The sequence below is a fragment of the Acanthochromis polyacanthus genome, chromosome 21 (genome assembly GCF_021347895.1).
Source record: "Acanthochromis polyacanthus isolate Apoly-LR-REF ecotype Palm Island chromosome 21, KAUST_Apoly_ChrSc, whole genome shotgun sequence".
Lineage (NCBI taxonomy): Eukaryota > Metazoa > Chordata > Actinopteri > Pomacentridae > Acanthochromis > Acanthochromis polyacanthus.
In genome coordinates, this window is record NC_067133.1 from 30034722 (window position 1) to 30052485 (window position 17764).

Here is a 17764-nt window from a genome sequence, read left to right on the forward strand (position 1 = left end):
CATTTTCTTCAGGTTTTTACTAAGATCTGGTCTTCAGTTTTAATTCAATCAAATTTTATAATAAATTTGATGCGCTCACTTTTAGTTGTGTACTTTAATTTCACCATTCAGGCCTTAATTATTCTCATAATCACTAATAATACATTTCAAATGGCTGTAATTGCTTATTCAAACTGAAAGAAATGCTGCTCACTCCTACACATTTATTTGTCAATTATGTCTTTCTCTAGACGGTGATTCGATTAAGACTTATTAGTTAAACGATTTCATATCACAGTGTGCTGAAAGTCCGTTCTGTATTTGAGTATAGTTCACTGCCAGAGACTGAAAATAGCCTCCTAACAGCTGCATATTGTATGAGTCATTTCCAGCTCCTTCTTCCTCCTTGGGAGATTATGAAATGCGTTCAAACGCTCGGTTTTGTTGAAGATCAAACTCGTTAAATTAATTTTTCCTTTGTAAAGCAAGCACTTGACTGTACTATGTGACCACAGCACAAAGTTCTGAGTAGAATCAGCTTATTTACAGGAGAAGCTAAACATTACTCACTTACTGTGGGCGGATTGTTGTTTTTTTGGAATTGGTGAATTAATTCGGAGTTGCACGCATTTGGAGCTTTGATCTTCACTTTGATCGACTCACATTTGAAATCTTTATTTATGGAAAGAAGAGCAGAGTTCGAGTTTGGCATCAAAGCTCTGACCTCCTTGCAGAATTTGTTTTGCAGAGATATTGGGGAGCGATGAGTAAATCTCCTCCTCCCAGTCGGAGCCTGCAGGTGGATGACGAGGTGGTGGGCATTCAGCAGCACCGTGGTGCAGAGCAGCAGCTGCACCGGCACAGCAGAGGGAGAGTTCTGCAGTTTAAACAGACCGCCATGTTGGGAGGCGTGTTGGCGTGTCACGTGTTTGTGTAGCAGTGCAGCTGGAGCTGAAATGCCTCACAGACTTTGCACCATATAAGAGACAAAATGTCAAGAACAAGAAAGGCCCTTAGACAGTGCAGTCCTCCTCCAAGGCTGCTCATTCCCCACATGGCATCGTCAGAAATACAGCATTTGTTTATTAGTTACTGAAGATCAGAAATCACAGCGCCATTTAATATAGATGTACCCACAAGCAAAATGGCCTTGAGCTGAGCACAGGCGTGTGTTCTGCATGTGTATGTTATGTACGGATACCGGATCATGTGGCCTAAATATGTAGCGGGTGGCAGGAATTGATGGTACTCAGAAACACCCCCACAATTTAATCAGTTGTTCCTTTGATCATTTCTGATGGATAAGTCCTGATAAGTCCTCAGAGGTGGATTGGCAGTAGGATCACAATCAGCTGATGTAGTGTTCACTTGTTCAGTGGTCCCTGGTCTGTCGAGGGTTAGGTTCCAGAACCCCCCGTGAAGTAGCGACATAATATTTATTTTACTGTTTATGTATATTTTAAGGCTTTATAAACCCTCCCTGTATTTCACAAAAACACAACACTGCAGAGCAACACTATGCGCAGATCCAGTGTCGATGTGAAAGGGATAAGGTGAGATGTCGAATGCCGCTACACACAGGAGACAGAGGAGGCTGATGCTACGATCGGTCAGCCAATCAGAGCCCGGTGCTGTACACTGTACATTTTATTTAGATTTAATATTCTTTAAATATTTTTAAACTATTATTTTTTTTATATTGTTTTCAAATTTTTAGGATAGGAAATGCTTTTTTTACCACAATAATAATTAAAACAAAAAATATATATGTAAAAAAATACCTCTATACCACAAAATACCACAATATAGTGAAAAATCTGCATTACAAAATTAGATACAATTTAAAAATCCATAACACAGTGAGACCGCGATATGGCGAGGGACGACTGCTGTCATGGTTACAGTGACGCCGCAACGATACAGAAATCTTTAACAAATCTCCACATTTGTCCTGCTTTTTAAGTCTGTCACTGTACGATGCAACACTTCAACACAAATATCTCTGCTCAAACCAGCAACAAAAACAGCACTGTTACATTCAGGACGTTTACATTCTATGGTGTCAGACACGACTTTGCTCTGCCATTCAGGAAAATGGCACTAAATGGCTGAAGCTTGGACTTTTCCCATCATTTTATCTATTTTTTTATCCATTATTAGAAATTTGTCCAAAACTTGCTCAAAAAATCCTATTTCACAATCTGTCCAAAATGAGTTATACACCTAGGATAGTTTAGAAGGGTTCAAGAAATGACTAAAAACAACGAAAACACGTCCGAAATGACTCAAATTTGACCTCATAAAAAAAATTCTCTAAATGTTGTTAAAATTTGTCAAACATGACCCCAAATAGATACAAAATGACTAGAAATTACTCAAATTTGTCCAGAACTTACTCAAAAAATCCTCCTTAACTGTTCAAATCCTGTCCAAAATGAGTTAATTGTCTAGGATGGCTGAGAAGGGTTAAAAGAATTACTAAAAATGGGTCAAAATTACTTTAAAATGTCTTCAAACTATTAAAATAGTCTTTAAAAAGTAGGAATTATTCACAGTTACAGTTTTATAAACATTCGTGGTCCTCAGAGGTGGATCTGTAGTAGGATCACAATCAGCTGATGTAGCGTTCCCTGGTTGTCATGGTTACAGTGACGATGTGCTGCTATCTGGCAATGATACAAAAATCTTTAACAAATCTGTGGATCCAGACTATAAGCTGCATCACTGCCAGAATCTGATCACTTGGTGCTTGTGTAATTTCTGAGCTTCCCTGAAAATTTCGTCCAAATCCGTTAGTGTGTTTTTGAGTAATGTTGCAGACAGACAGACAGACAGACAGACAGACAGACCAACACTGTCACATAATTACGCAGCCTTCCTTGGCAATGTAAAAAGCAGGACTGTTTGCCAGTGTAGCCCATGCAGCGGTCAACAATCCGAGAAGCTTGGTTTTCCACACAACCATCAAAGCGCTCACACACTCGTTTTAGCTTCCACCACAAGAGAACCGACACCTTCCCTCATGCAGCCTCGCATCGCTTCAGCCTCCTGTTCCTACTCGACAGCTATTCCCCGTCAGAAGCATTCTGTCAGTGTCAGGTCACACTGCAGCAGTTTGTCAGTGCAATTACAGTCATAAAACCCTTAGTTGTGACTCCATTAGGAGGAAATGCAGCATAATCAGATGACTGAAAGAAAGGCTTTACTGAACAGAGGAATCTGGATTAGCTAAAGACGGTTAGAAGTCCCCACAGGATCTGCATGTGTGCATGAAAGTGATGAGAAACTGGAAAATCCGTGCAACCTGCCGATTCACCTGACACGAATGAAGCGTTGTTTTTACGTTTCAGGAAGAACATTCTGTTGCTTACCCTGACAGATCTGACACATGCTTGGAGCTGAAAGTCGCTGTCATTTGGGGGATAAAGTGCTGCCGAGGAGCTGCTTCACCAACTTCTCATTACTCACTCCTCATCCTCGTCCTTTCTTCTTATATGTATTCCATGAAATGCACTATTGTTCAAAAGTTTGGGCTCACTTAGAAAATGTCCTTATTGTTGAAAGAAAAGCAGTTTTTTTCAATGAAGATAGCATTAAATGAATGATAAATCCAGTGTAGACATTGTTAATGTGGTAAATGACTATTCAAGCTGGAAATGTCTGATTTTTAATGGAATATCTCCATAGGGGTACAGAGGAACATTTCCAGCAACCATCACTCCTGTGTTCTAATGCTACATTGTGTTAGCTAATGGTGCTGAAAGGCTCATTCATGATTAGAAAACCCTTGTGTAGTTATGTTAGCACATGGATAAAAGTGGGAGTTTTCATGGTAAACATGAGATTGCCTGGGTGTCTATAAACCTTTGAACGGTGGTGTATGTCTCATGTTCTCTAATACTCTTTATTACACGTCCCCTTATTTGTCCTACCTCCCAGCTTCCGTCTGTCTCAGCTCTCTGCACTCCTTTCACGTCTCTTCCTCCCAAACAAAGGTTTCCCCCTATCAACACATTCACACCCCGCAGATGTACAGCGAATGAAACTGCATCCAGATTTCTCCAATCTGTCGCCGGCATTTCAGAAGCCTCGTCAGCGAACCGCCGTCTCTCCGTCTCTCAGTCTCTCGCCCAGGGGGACCTCCCACAGGTTCCTGGCAGTGAAGGAGTGACGGTTGTTGTGAAACATGACTGTCGTATTGATTGCACGGAGCACTGCAACAGCTGGTAGGCTGAAAGAGAGCGCAGTGTGCTATGGCCAAGACTGTGCTGTGGAGGAGTGAGCAAGTGTGAATGTCTCCCAAGGGTTATCCCTCTCAGGATCTTTGCATAATCCTTCCTGATGGATCCAGAAATCGATTTGGAGGGCGTGGCTGGGGAAGGCAGGCCAGCAGAGGTGGAGCTAAAGATCTGAGGTTGCCGATTGTGTGCCAGCGAGCTGACAGTCCTGATTTTCTGGAATAGAGTCTTTGGATTAGAACATGGTGAGCACACAGTGTAATGCCATCGATTTGAACAGTTTGGGGGGGTTGGCACTGAAATTTTCATGCTTTCTGTAGACAAATGTGTACAGAGGTTTATATTTACACAGTTCCTCAGACTTTAGGAAGCCTCTCCTGTCCTTAGATCGACAATAAGTGTGGATGAAAAAAAGCCCAGAAAAAGAATAATGCATGAGGTTATTTATAATCGCAATTACAATGTCAGCTAAAGGCCCAATCAGCATTTTCATGCATGCATTTTAGCATAATTAGGTGTGATTCATTCTTTTTATAGTTAGATTTTTTCTAAATTTAATCTTTTGTGTGTAGAAAAGCAGCCATTTCTGTTTTTTTCTGATCAAGGACTGAGCATTCGACGCTGTATTTCTGTGGAGTCGCTAATGGCAATAACTCAGCCAAGTGGGCTGTTAATAGCGACACAGAGTAACACGTGATTCAGTCAGTCACTCCTCCAGTCATGTGTTCTACTATTCCACCACAGACACACATTACACATGACCATTCAGCTCCAATGTTTACTGCTCCTCTTCTCCATGTCTCTGAGGAAGTTTGCAGTCCTGGTATTCTGCTGCCTCTACAGAACATCCTCCAAACCTCATCTAGCTGTCGGGCATTTACTCTAGCAGCACTTCCGTCAGAACCATCCACCGTCTGACCTGGATCCAAGTGAAGGTGAATTAATTAGGTCTGTGGAGCCTTAAGTGTCTTGACGTCTCCGTGCGCTGAGGTCAGGTAAATATAACAGCACTGATGGCTGTCCTCATTAACATTTCAACCGCCGTGGAAACTCCCACCCATCTGGCCTCCATCCAGCCCTCCACCAGCGTCTTTATCTCATTTTATGCACAGCAACCTGCACAATATCAGTTTGCATCATTTTCAGACAAGAGCAAGCAAGGAGGAAGAAAACTGCACTTCAGATTTCTACCGGTGTAACATCCATCACCTCTTGAGATGGAGCCCAACAGACAGCCCCATGGATTCTCTGAAACCCGGCCAGCGAAGTTCAGCGGTATTCTGCTGAAGTGAAGATTTCAGAGCAACAAGGCAGCAGCTTCGGCTGGTAGGTGGTCATTATTTAGGTCTCCCGGCCTGCCTCCCCTGCTGATTTCCACTTCTCCTCTTTCTTTTTTCCCCGGTACACCACTGATCTGTGATTGCAATTGATTGGAGAATGCTCATCATTCCTTCGGAGGGAACATCAGGAATGATGGGATGAAGGAAGGGCAGCGGGTGGAGACAGGAATTGTGGAAGAATGAAATAATGTGAGGCAAATACAGTTTGGTTTTATGTAGGTTTGTGCTTATTTGGAGTGGGTGTGGCCGCTGACTAATGGGGTCAGACCAGAAAAGGTTCTGCCTGTTGACACAAATGAAAGCTAATTTACTACATGGAATAAACAGGAATCCACCTACTTAGCAAACCAATACACCTCTCTGTCATTCTGAGGAGAACCCGATGAAGCCCTTACTCACTATTGATCACACACAGGCTAAAACAAACAGGAAACATGCCATCTAGATGCTGTTTAATCCTACTGCCCTCTAATCACACAAGTGAACCACAGTGGTGCCTCTTTGCATCGTGCACTTCCACTCTCCATGCAGAATGGTGTTCCATCACGCTCTTATCTGATCTCAGACCCATTCAGGTTCCACACGTGAAGCTGACAGATCACCAAAGCCAGCATTTTGCGCTTGGTCAGCACAATCAGACCGATGTCCCTGGTGCTGGAGCTCCGGTCACTGGCATGCAGGAGCTTCCACTGCGTGTGGACCAGTGGAAGCAACGTGGTGATAAATGATGCTTGTGAGATGCTGCTTTTCTCGTGCCTGGCAGCCCCAAATGTGTGGGCGAAGGAATCTGTGTGGTCCGTCGGTCAGTAGTCGGACACTGTTGCTGCTGCTGCTGGTAGGAAATCTCTCTCTTGCTCTCTCCCACACACACACACACACACACACACACACACACACACACACACACACACACACACACACACACACACACACACACACACATGTATACGCACACGCACGAGCACAGTAGAACAAAAGGCAGCTTACACCAAAAGCTCTGATTGCAGGTGAAGAAGTGGCGCCCGTGGTGCAGCAGCAGCAGCAGACTAGTCAGCACTGCTGGAAAGCTCAACCCCGTTTACACTCCAAAAAAAGAGAAAACACACACACACACACACACACACACACACACACACACACACACACACACACACACACACACACACACACACACACACACACACACACACACACATGCGCGCATGCATCACCAGTTTATCCCCTGCTTGATTCCTCCCTCGATACTAAATCCCTTCTCTCCACATCTGTCCATGGCGTCCACTCCGGCCATCCTGTCTCCGCAGGATCCAAAAATCACAGAAATAAGAATCAAATGAAACAGCATCCTCGGCTTCGTGACACTTTCAACCTACGAGCACAGATTTGAATCACTTCTCTCTGAGACCCGAAGGAAAACAGCGCGTTGATGCACAGCAACAACTGTGGAATACCGAGGAAAATGTGCACTAAAAAATAAATCTAATTCCACTCACGTAATATCAGCATGTACTGCTCAGACCGGGATGAAAATCATGCTTCCATGCCCCGAAAGAAGCGACCATCTGGGCTTCTGTTGCACCGTGAAGAGTCGCTGCTGCAGGTGCCTTCTCGCGGTTGCATAAAAATTTATCACATGAAGGCTCCCCTGCATTAAAATATCATTTTTTCCCGGTAGATGTTTATACGTTAAGATGAGAATGAGTTTTTCTGGTACAGTACCTTGAGTTATTCCTCTTCCAAATTATGCGTCCGTTGGCTGGAGCGGAGAGGGCGGTTTTTAGTTTTTAGTTTTTTTTTTCCATCCAACGTCGCAGGCTCAGCACCACGGCGGGAGAGGATGACTGAGAGAGAGAGAGGATGAGGGCTAGAGAGAGAGAGAGAGAGAGGATGAGGGAGAGGGAGGGAGGGAGGTGGAGGATGCATAGACCTCTGCGTAGAGTAATACAGTTTAACTGCAGTGGGCATCTGCCTCCACAGCTGGCTTCCTCCTGGGTGGACTGAGTACCTGCAGACACACCACTTACCTTTATGAAGTGCTCTGCTCTTATAAATACCAAATTATTGTTCCTATATAACTGAATGAATCATCAAGTCAACATCATGCCAATCACACATCAAGTAGGAAGTTACACGTCCACATGTAAATCCATCATGCCTCCTCCAGTGTCTTTATTCTGCCTTTATTATATCTTCTTAGGATTTAAGTGCATAAACAGGTATTTATCTTGTGCATCTGCAATGGCAATAAGGAAATTCTATTCTATTCTATTCTATTCTGTTACCACACAGGCCCATATAATTCCACATTACTTTCATTTATATAAAGTCCTAGGATTTAGACACACACTACTAAATTGTCTTTATTACACCTTAATTATGTCTTTATTTTTGGTCTTATTGTACTTGTCTGACTCTTGTCCTGTTTCTTTTATGCCTCATCTCTGTCCAGCTGCTGTAACTTGTAAATTTTCCCAGTGAGGGATCAGTAAAGTTTAATCATGTTCTCCTAGCAGAGACATGAGCATCAGAGTCATATCAGGGAGGCCTTTATAATTCCATATTGCATTCTTTTTTTATAAACGCAGACAAACATGCTTTTGAAAATCTAACTTGGCATCACATTGTCTTAATTATGATCTCTTTATTTTCAGTCTTATTGTACTTTTGTAATTCTTGTCCTGCTTCTTTCATGCCTCATCTGTATCCAGCTGCTGTAGCGTGTAACGTTTCCCTTTGAGGGATCAATAAAGTTATCTTATCTTATCTTATCTTATCAGAGAGATGGACATCTGTGGCATATCTTTTTTATATTATATATACGTTTTATATTCCTTTCATTTTATTAAAGGTCTAGGAGGACATGGCAAACATGCTTTTATAAGTCTGAATTCACACTTCCTATGTATAAAGTATGAACTGATGCATAGGAAAAGGAATCAGGGCATTGCTGTATGAACAGTTCTTGACAGATCTCAATTATTCACTAAAAACATCTATGCTAAAAGCAACAACTGGCTTGAGCAATGATTTGTGGCATTTTTCTCCGTTACAGCGATGAAATATTCATCCGCTCCAGGCATACATTGAAATGGGTCAGGTTGATCGCAGCCCATTCTTATCAACAGCTACCTCCTTTCTTACTTCCTCTTCATTCTTACCTTCATTGCAAGTTTTCCATTTCTATTTGCATTTGAAGCTGTAGACGGGTCGGGAGGAGAATTTCCCCGCAGTTTGTGAATCAAACTGTGGGGAAAAGGCCGTGAGGATGTTCTGAATGTGTGGACAGCAGGGAGGATGCTTCTGCCTGCTTCTCATGAAGGGATGTGTTGAAGGTGTGATCATACTCAATTAACACTCTTCCCCTCCTCATTTCTCACTTGCTTTTTTCTCTTTTCTTTATTTTTGCCTCCTCACAAAAGCCAGACACATGCAAACACACATGTGCACTTCAGCTCATTAACTCAGTCTCTCTCAATCTCTCTCTTTTTTCACTGTCGGTGGAGGACTATTAGCTCCAAAGGCTGCTCTGGTGCCGAGACTCTTATTAATATTTTCTCATTATCAGTGCCTGTAGTGTGAAGCAGTAGCACAGGGGCTTGTCTTGGCATGATGCTTTACAAATGTGTTATCTATCGCTGCTGTTGGGAGGAGTCATGTGCTCCCTCACATAATACCCTGCACTGCATAGCACACAAGACTACAGCTGTGGACTGCACCAGGAACCATTAGTAAAGATTTCTCACATGAAAAGACCTAATTTTCACCATCATCTGGAAGGTACAACACTTTTAAAAGCCCCCAAAAGCTCAACCAGGAAAGATCCAGCCCTAAATCTGGTCCAGCCTGCATTTCTTCGATGTGCTAATTTCCCCAAACTAAATGAAGTCAGCAGATTGGAAGAGAGAAAAACAAGAACAGAATATTGCAAATATTAAAGCAAGTGAGGAAGAAATCAGGAGACGAGTAAATTTCCTGACTCACCTTCAATTAGTTCTGGCAAAGAAGTTTTTTTTCCCCATTTTTACCCTTGCAAATTTGATCCAATTAATTGCCTTAAGCTACCTGTGAGCTGAGATAGGGGGAAACAGAGAGCACTGGACTGAAGAAGATACAGCACAGAACAGGAAATGGTTCATGAATTAGTACCAATGAAACTGACACGTTCTATGTACAGAAAATCAAGTTATTTGCTTTAAGGATGCTTCGTCACGAGGATGTCTCAAGTGTTTCTGAGGCAACCTTGTCTGACTTTCTGGTGATTGTAAATGGCAGATAGGTTGGGTTTATAAAATAAATAGGAATCACATGTCTTCTGGAACCTTTTGGAGGATACCGCAGGAGAATAAGCTTCAAGCAACATTGGTACAAGCTATTTGTTCCTCAATGCTCTCTGTGATGTTCATGGATATCAAGGTGCAGCTAATTTTTGAGTCAGTCTTCATTCCAGTCCTCACCTTTAGTCATTAGCTCTGAGTAGTGACGGTGTGATTGTGCATTTAAACTGGCTGAAAATGGTTTCCTCAGCCTCAGAGAGCTCAAAATAAAGTCACTGTTCTGAGGCATCGAAAGGAGGCGGTTCAGGTTCTGAGCGGGATGCCTCCAAGGTGACTTCGTTTGGGGGGTTTTGGGTGATGTCAAACTGGGAGAAGACCTCGGGATCCCCAGAAGGAGATGGGGGTTTCTCATCTGGCCTGGGAACTCCTTCAGATGTCCCCAGGAGGAAATGGAAAGCACTGATGTGGAGACGGATGTTTGGAATGACCTGGTTAGCTGCTAACCATGGATGGATGGATAGACAAATGATGGCTAGAAAACTGGATGGACAAATGGATAGACGATGGACAGAGGGATGGACAGACTGATGGATGGATGGGTGGATAGACAACAGATGGATGGATGGATGGATGGATGGATGGATGGATGGATGGATGGATGGATGGATGGATGGATGGATGGATGGATGGATGGATGGATGGATGGATGGACGGACAGACGTATAGATGGACGGACGGATGGACGGATGGAAAAACGGATGGATGGATGGATGGACGGAAGGATGTACAGACAGACTTATGGATGGATGGATGGATGGGCAGACTTATAGATGGATGGATGGAGGGATGATGGATGGATGGATGGATGGATGACAGACGGATGAACGGATGGATGGATGGACAGAAGGATATACGGACAGACTTATGGATGGATGGATGGATGGATCGATGGATGGGCAGACTTATAGATGGATGGATGGATGGATGGATGGATGGAGGGATGATGGATGGATGGGCAGACTTATAGATGGACGGATGGATGGAAGGATGGATGGATGGACGGATGGATGGGTAGACTTATAGATGGATTGATGGACGAATGGATGGATGGATGGGCAGACTTATAGATGGACGGATGGATGGATGGATGGATGCATGGATGGATGGACGGATGACAGATGGATGAATGGATTGATGGACGAATGGATGGATGGATGGGCAGACTTATAGATGGACGGATGGATGGATGGATGGATGCATGGATGGATGGACGGATGACAGATGGATGAATGGATGGATGGACGAATGGATGGACAGATGGACGGATGGAAGGATGGATGGATGGACGGATGGATGGACGGATGGATGGATGGATGGATGGATGGATGGATGGATGGGCAGACTTATAGATGGATGGATGGATGGACTGTACCAAACATATTTGTTTGGATCCTCTTGTATTGGACGGATGCGGCCATGAATTCATCAGAGGTCCAACATGAAGGTAAACAGATGATTGGTGAGGCTGACTGGATCCATGTCTGCTTGTATTTCTAACTAACCTCATCCAGGTGTCTGGTCAGAAATAGTTCTTTTCAAACTTCACTGCCAAACAATTATTAACCGCTGTGATATTTCTGACTTGCTGCCAGAGGCTTTCATTTCTTTCTCCTTCTAGTGTGGCTCATGTTTGTGGTGCCAGAGACAAATGGGGTTGTCATGATGCCACTACTTAAAGGCTCTGGGGCTACGACACTAACTGCTAATGGATCTAATCTTAGACTACATTTTTGCTGAATGCTTCTTTTTCTACTCTTTTTTAAAATCTTTTTTTCGGGGGAACTGCTCTGGCATCTCTTGTCAGCTGTGTCTGTGATGTGCTTCGTCTGCTTTAAGGCTCCTTTTCGTAGGTGTTTCCTTGATCTGTGCACACCTTTTTCTTTTAGGTGGGTCAAGGTCTGCGTGACTTTGACTCACTTATCAAACGATTATTCAGGACACTCTGCCTTTCAAGTGTTGTCTTTAGAATCTGCTGGTTAGTTCTTTTAGGCATCTTTCTATATTTTTAGAAGGCAGGGCTAAATAGAGAACCCTGCCTTTTCTACAGTGCATCAAAGCATTGCGGGGCATTTGCATAGTTTTTGCCTGCAGTATGATAATTAGAAACAGCACAAGGTGTGTGTTTCATGTATAACTGTGGTTGCTGAATGATAAATGGACTTACATACGCTCGATTAGAATCATTTTATTGGCATTCAGGGTTTTTGTGATGTAAATGTAAGAGTTCATGGGGTTTGTGTGCTGATGAGGTGACTCATGCACACACAGCAGTGCAGGTTGTCTTAATTTACAGTCAGCATTACTGGTCCTGTGATAGAGATTGTAATCCATGTTGTTATGTTGTGCAATACAGGATTCATTGGCCTGCACTTCTTGGCAGCCACGGAAGTCAGTTTTACAGAAAGCATGGCATAGAAATAAGCAATTGGGCCACTACCTCAAGCTATCAGCTGTTTGACGGTCCACTAAGCTCTGCTAACACATTTACAGTGGATGTCGTCCTACCTGGATAAGTCACATATGTCTTCTTTCTCAAGCAGAAGAGTCCACTGTGGAGCCCAGAGCCATGTTATCTTTCCTGTCTGGTCCACGTTTGAGAAGGAAAAGGGGGGTAATTTGTGTTTTCTAAAATGCAGCATGGTTTCTGGGGCTGTATATTGTCAAAATGTATTGGTCTCCAAAGCACACTGCACGAGGTGTAGATATTCATTTCTAAAAGACAGTATGTATGTGTGCAGTGTCCTCATGCACCAGTGGTTTAGTCCAGCTGAATAAGTCAGTGAGAGGATATATAAAAGATGCTGAAACAAGGTGTATCCCAGTAACACTCATATTACATTCTGGTTTTCCCCTTTTTAGTAGAAATTATTAAACTTAACCACAGACTTCAAGCAGCAGCTTCAACAACACAAGTAGTACTAGAACTGCTAGTAATACTGATTTAAATTTAATTATGATTGTAACTATACTTGCTGTGGATTATTTTTAAACAGCAGTGCATGGTTGCTTAATTACATATCAGGGGGTGTTTTGAGTATATTTGAATATTGGGGTGGCGTCCATGGTACTTGGTGCTTCAATGAATCCACACAGAAAAACATTTTAAGGCCAACATGACAGACAGATTATCTTCACTAGGCTCGTCTAATCATCCAAAATATATTTTCAGACATTAAGTGGAACATTTAAAAATCTGATTACTCATGATGCAGGAGGAGTCACATTCCATGAAATTCTATTTACTACTAAATACTGAATGTGCTGTTTAACACAATCTACTTTCAGCTGTCACCAAGAAGTATCTGGAAACTATTTCATGAAATGTTACAGATACACTTTTTTCATGGTATTTTCTACTAGATCTAGGTTTTCACTGGACAAAGCATGAACAAGCTCCCAATAAATAGCAACTAAAAAGTAACTGGACGAGTGTGTCGGTCGCTGTGCCTGTGGATGTTGAGGGAACTTTTTGGTTTTGTCTTCATTTTAAGCTGCAGGTTTATTGTGTTTTGTGAAACTTTGCTTGACAAATGTGTGGCGATATTTTTTCAAAATAAGCTTTACTTACTGGGACATTTTGCTATCTAACCCATGAAAATTCATACAATTTTATGTATCTGTATGACCTGTTTTCTTTTGTATTCCAGCATGACTGAATAATATACTATTAAGCTTTGACTGCAGTTTCTAATGGGTGTCAGGTCCTAATGTCCCCAGTGTAGTCGATTGAACAGGCCCAAGCTGTATCTGTCAGTGGAATAAAACGTGCTCCAGGAAAAGTTTAAGTGTGTCACATCCGCTGTTTCACTTCCACCCCTGGTCACCTTCCTGCCATGCGCGACCTTTTATCTGATGCCGACGCGATCTGACAAACTCTGACACATGCCCGACAATGTTCGCTTTGGTTTTGCAGGATTGTTTACCAGACGTGGTATCTCAGCTGACTGGCCTCACGACTCCAGCGCCGCAAGTGTGTTTCCATGGTAACCATGCATAGTATTGAGAAGAGGAGCAAAAAGAGTGAGAGAGGAAGAGGCTCTGGAGCTAACCCTGAGCACCGTTCTATCTTATTTCTCTCTCCCCTCTGTCCATTTTTTTCCTTTGCTGGCTGCTTAAATCTCACATCAGAGCCTCGGTGGCACTGATTGACTGCAGCGTTCGTTAAAGACTTTAAAAACTGCCTTGACCATGCTTGTGCTTATGCAACTCTGTACTCAATCCATTAACATTATTGCCTTTTACATCTCCAGCTCAACAAAGATGCTCGCATTATTGATTTATGTTTAAAAGTTGCTGGTCTACAGATTTTACACTGTTTGCCTGCCAGTGAAGGAACACAGATATTAAAAAGAGCCTAAAGCAAATCCAAAGTGAATGAGCTGCGGGGGGAAATATTACACTGTGTTTTAGAATTACAACCCCAAAAATCTGTAGGAAACATGAGATATTTTGTTGAAAATGAAGGTAAGTCTCGAGAAATGCAAAACTGAAGACGCTTTGTGTTAATAAATGTTGAAGCAGTGAAGTGAATTTGCAAAACTGAGAACTTTATGAGCTGATTTTAGTGCTGCTGTAAATCAGTAGTCTGTCATCCGTGATGCCTTTCCACTAACTGAGTCTGAGTTCTCTGAAGATGTTTTCTGTGCTGCAGTATTTTTAGGAACAGAGGGGGAAGCTGTGTGTCTCAGTCATGGTGCATGCATGTGAAAAAAAACAAACAGTTCTAATTAATATTAAAGTGAGGACGGCGGAGTGTGAAGGCTGGCTGTGTCATGAGTGGCCTCATGCCTGGACAGAGTCAAGGGCAGCATCACTACATTCAACTGGGATCCAATCAGCACTCAAGCAGACAGAACGCAGAGTTCCAGCTGATCCTGACAGACAACATGCATCATTAAACAGGAATCAGAAACAGGAATTTGAATGCACAAATGTTCCATTACACAGCGGCATACGTGCATGCAAACACACAATTATGCAGACGTGTTTGAATAATAAAAGACGAAATAGATCAAAATTCTGCTCGCTTAAATAGGGCACGCTATCTCACACACACACCGATGTGAATACCAAATCCCTCTTTTGGGGAGTTTATTCAGCCCTCTTGCATCAGAAATGCCTGTGCATAAAGCAAATAGAAAAAAAAAACATGATCAGTGTGCTGGCCTGCTGCTGTGTGATTGGTAAAAAACCCAAACTCTACTTGCATATGAGAGGAAGCTCAAGGTGGAAACAGAGGAGTTTCACATCTGTTGCTCTGCAGAATAAGGCTTGTTTGCTGTTTTTAGTGATTCTGAAAGTTAATGCTTCAAACCAGCAGCAGTTCAGGGACCAGGAGGCACATGGCTGCTCAGGGCTTTCACACCAGGAGCAGCCTGAGAGACATCAAACCCAGAGCTGTTATAAAACCCAATCCGTTCAAGGTGTCATCAGTGATACGCAGCCCTTTGGTAACATCTAGTGGCAAACATGGAAAACTACACTGTCACCAGATGACTCGGTTTGGGGTTTGACTTTCAGACTTCTAGCTTGGCCCTGTCAGGTAACTAACGCAGTTCTTCAGAGGTAAATTAGAAAACACTGTTAGCCATTAAACATGCTGATATGGAGCCTCAACAGTGCTGCATATCGCTGCCAAACACGGCAAAACTTTAGACCAGCAAGTAAAAAAGAAAAAGAAAGAAAAAACTATCACAGATCTCTCAGTCTGTGTCTGTGTCACATAATTTAATTCCATCTCTGTATCGGTATCACAGACATGCAGGAATGTGGAGCGTAATCACACTATGCTGAGTGTTTCTTCCTGTTTGGGGAGAATCACGTCTCAGCAGCAACTGAGGCAGCAGAACATTTGATTTACTCCAATAATACCACTCAAAAACGCTTAAAAAGCCCACAGGAGCTTTTTTTCTCACATTATTAGCTCTGAATTACACTGCTCTGCACCATGACACCTCTATTAGGTCATGTCTTAAACTACTGTTGGTCACTCAAAAGTGACTTGGAATCGAAGTGCAAATTATATGTTTTAACCTTTTATCTACGAGACATTTCATAATCTATAGCTCCTGTTGCTCCAACTGATTGATAAATCCTCCTAATCTTCTAAATCAGGGAGGGTCAAACGGTGTCATGCAGGTGTTTTAGCTGCTAGTGATTTATCATGACTGCGACTCTGCTTTGTCAACTAAATGACAGTTAGTGGTGCAAATAGAACTGAATAAAATAGCAATAAAGGGTCCAGATATTATATGTTTTAATACATCAAACTGTGTTTTTATCTGTGCAGCCAAATATGACAAATTTATAGCTTGTCTGTTTTTTTCCTTCCTTGTGGAGAACTTTGGATCTTTAAAAGTGCTCAGTAATAAAGATTATTTTGATCATTATTCCCCCTTGATCTCTCCAGATATTAAGATTTTTGTTCCTTGTATCATCATTGTGAAATGATTCTATTGTCTTTATGTTTACTAGAAATATAAACTATAGTGCAGCACCAAAGACATGACTGCAGTATAAATGCCATTTTATTGGAACATAAATGTACAGTTTAAGGCAATGCTGGTTCCATATTACACCCAGAATTATGTGAACTAAATGAAGTCATCTGTGCACGACAATGCATGAGCCACACTGTCATTAATTGTCTTTTTTGACTAAACTCAAACCCACTTTGGCACTTCAAAAAAGGTAACTTCATCACAGCCAGTCCCATAAACATTTTAATATTCTACATCTCTGGTGTAAGCAGGATCATGAGCCGTAATATACATCATTCATTTATTTTCACAATTTATGAGAACAGGAAAAGAGCAACACATACAGAAATTCAGATGTCAGCATTAGATATTCCAAAGAAAATCCCACCAGCTATTGATCAATGTGCATTTCCCAGAATTAAAACCTTTAAAAGTACACACAGATTTTCTATTCCAAGGACACAGGTGATTTAAAAATGAAGATGACACATCACTGGTGCCTTCCAAAGATGATAAACAGCAGTAAACGGTTTTCTCTTCCTGCATACATCCATGTCTGATAGGGATATACAGTAAAATAAATGAGGCTAAACTAGGTCAGTGGGTTTTTATTTTCAGTCTTTACTATTAAGTTGAAAGAGTTTCTGAGCCCATCTGTAGTATAAGAGGTAAATGATGCCAAATTTGTCTTGTAAAGTTGAACACACACCAGAGTGTCCCAGCTGGCAGGTAAATGCAATGCAAATGTTAAGAAGAAGAAACAACTGAGACTTGAATGTTTTTACATTGTAGAGGATCTGTTTTTCTGAGATGGTGGCTGTGTGAGGGTGTGAGCTGTAGCGTGTTGGGAAAAACTTCCACACCCAAACAAATGAGACGCTCACAAATTTACATTATCTTCACAGCTGTCAGGTAGGACTGTGAGAGCTGCTAATAATATGGGCCTTCAGTGTGTTTTGGATAAAGCAGTAATGTACAAGGACTAAGAAAATCATAAAAACTCTGATTTGTGCAGTTACACGAGCTACATCTCACATATAATAAGCAAAATCTTACGAATCGATGCAGTTAACACAATATAAACTGTTGTAATATTATATTACACAAATAGTAAGATCTAAATAATCTTGTGATAGTTACTGTAGAATTTTTACTTTACCATTCACAGTATTCAAACTCAATTAAAACCATTTAACTTCCAACCCTACAAGAGCAAACTAGAACCTTAAGACAATAAAACACACCAGCTGTAGAGGCTCATGTGGAGAAACCGTCTACATGCAAAGAAGTGGAATTGATAAAAAGAATAAATAATAAATTGCTAGAGATGGTTTCGTCTCCTTTCTGTCTCTCCTCTCCCTGTTTTCCCCTCATCAGGATTACTCATCATCCTT

At 41.9% G+C, this 17764-nt stretch overlaps 1 protein-coding gene across 5 annotated transcripts in view; it reads right to left on the reverse strand.

Annotated features, from left to right (window-relative positions):
• Positions 1-7420, reverse strand: part of LOC110965689 (protein phosphatase 1 regulatory subunit 29) — a 109515-nt gene extending 102095 nt beyond the window's left edge. For 4 of the 5 annotated variants that reach the window (XM_051940871.1, XM_051940874.1, XM_051940872.1 and 1 more), the window contains exon 1: positions 7277-7420. The gene's annotated coding sequence lies outside the window, so the exon portion shown is untranslated. The other variant, XM_051940875.1, reaches the window with a different exon arrangement.
• Positions 7421-17764: the final 10344 nt, after the last annotated feature.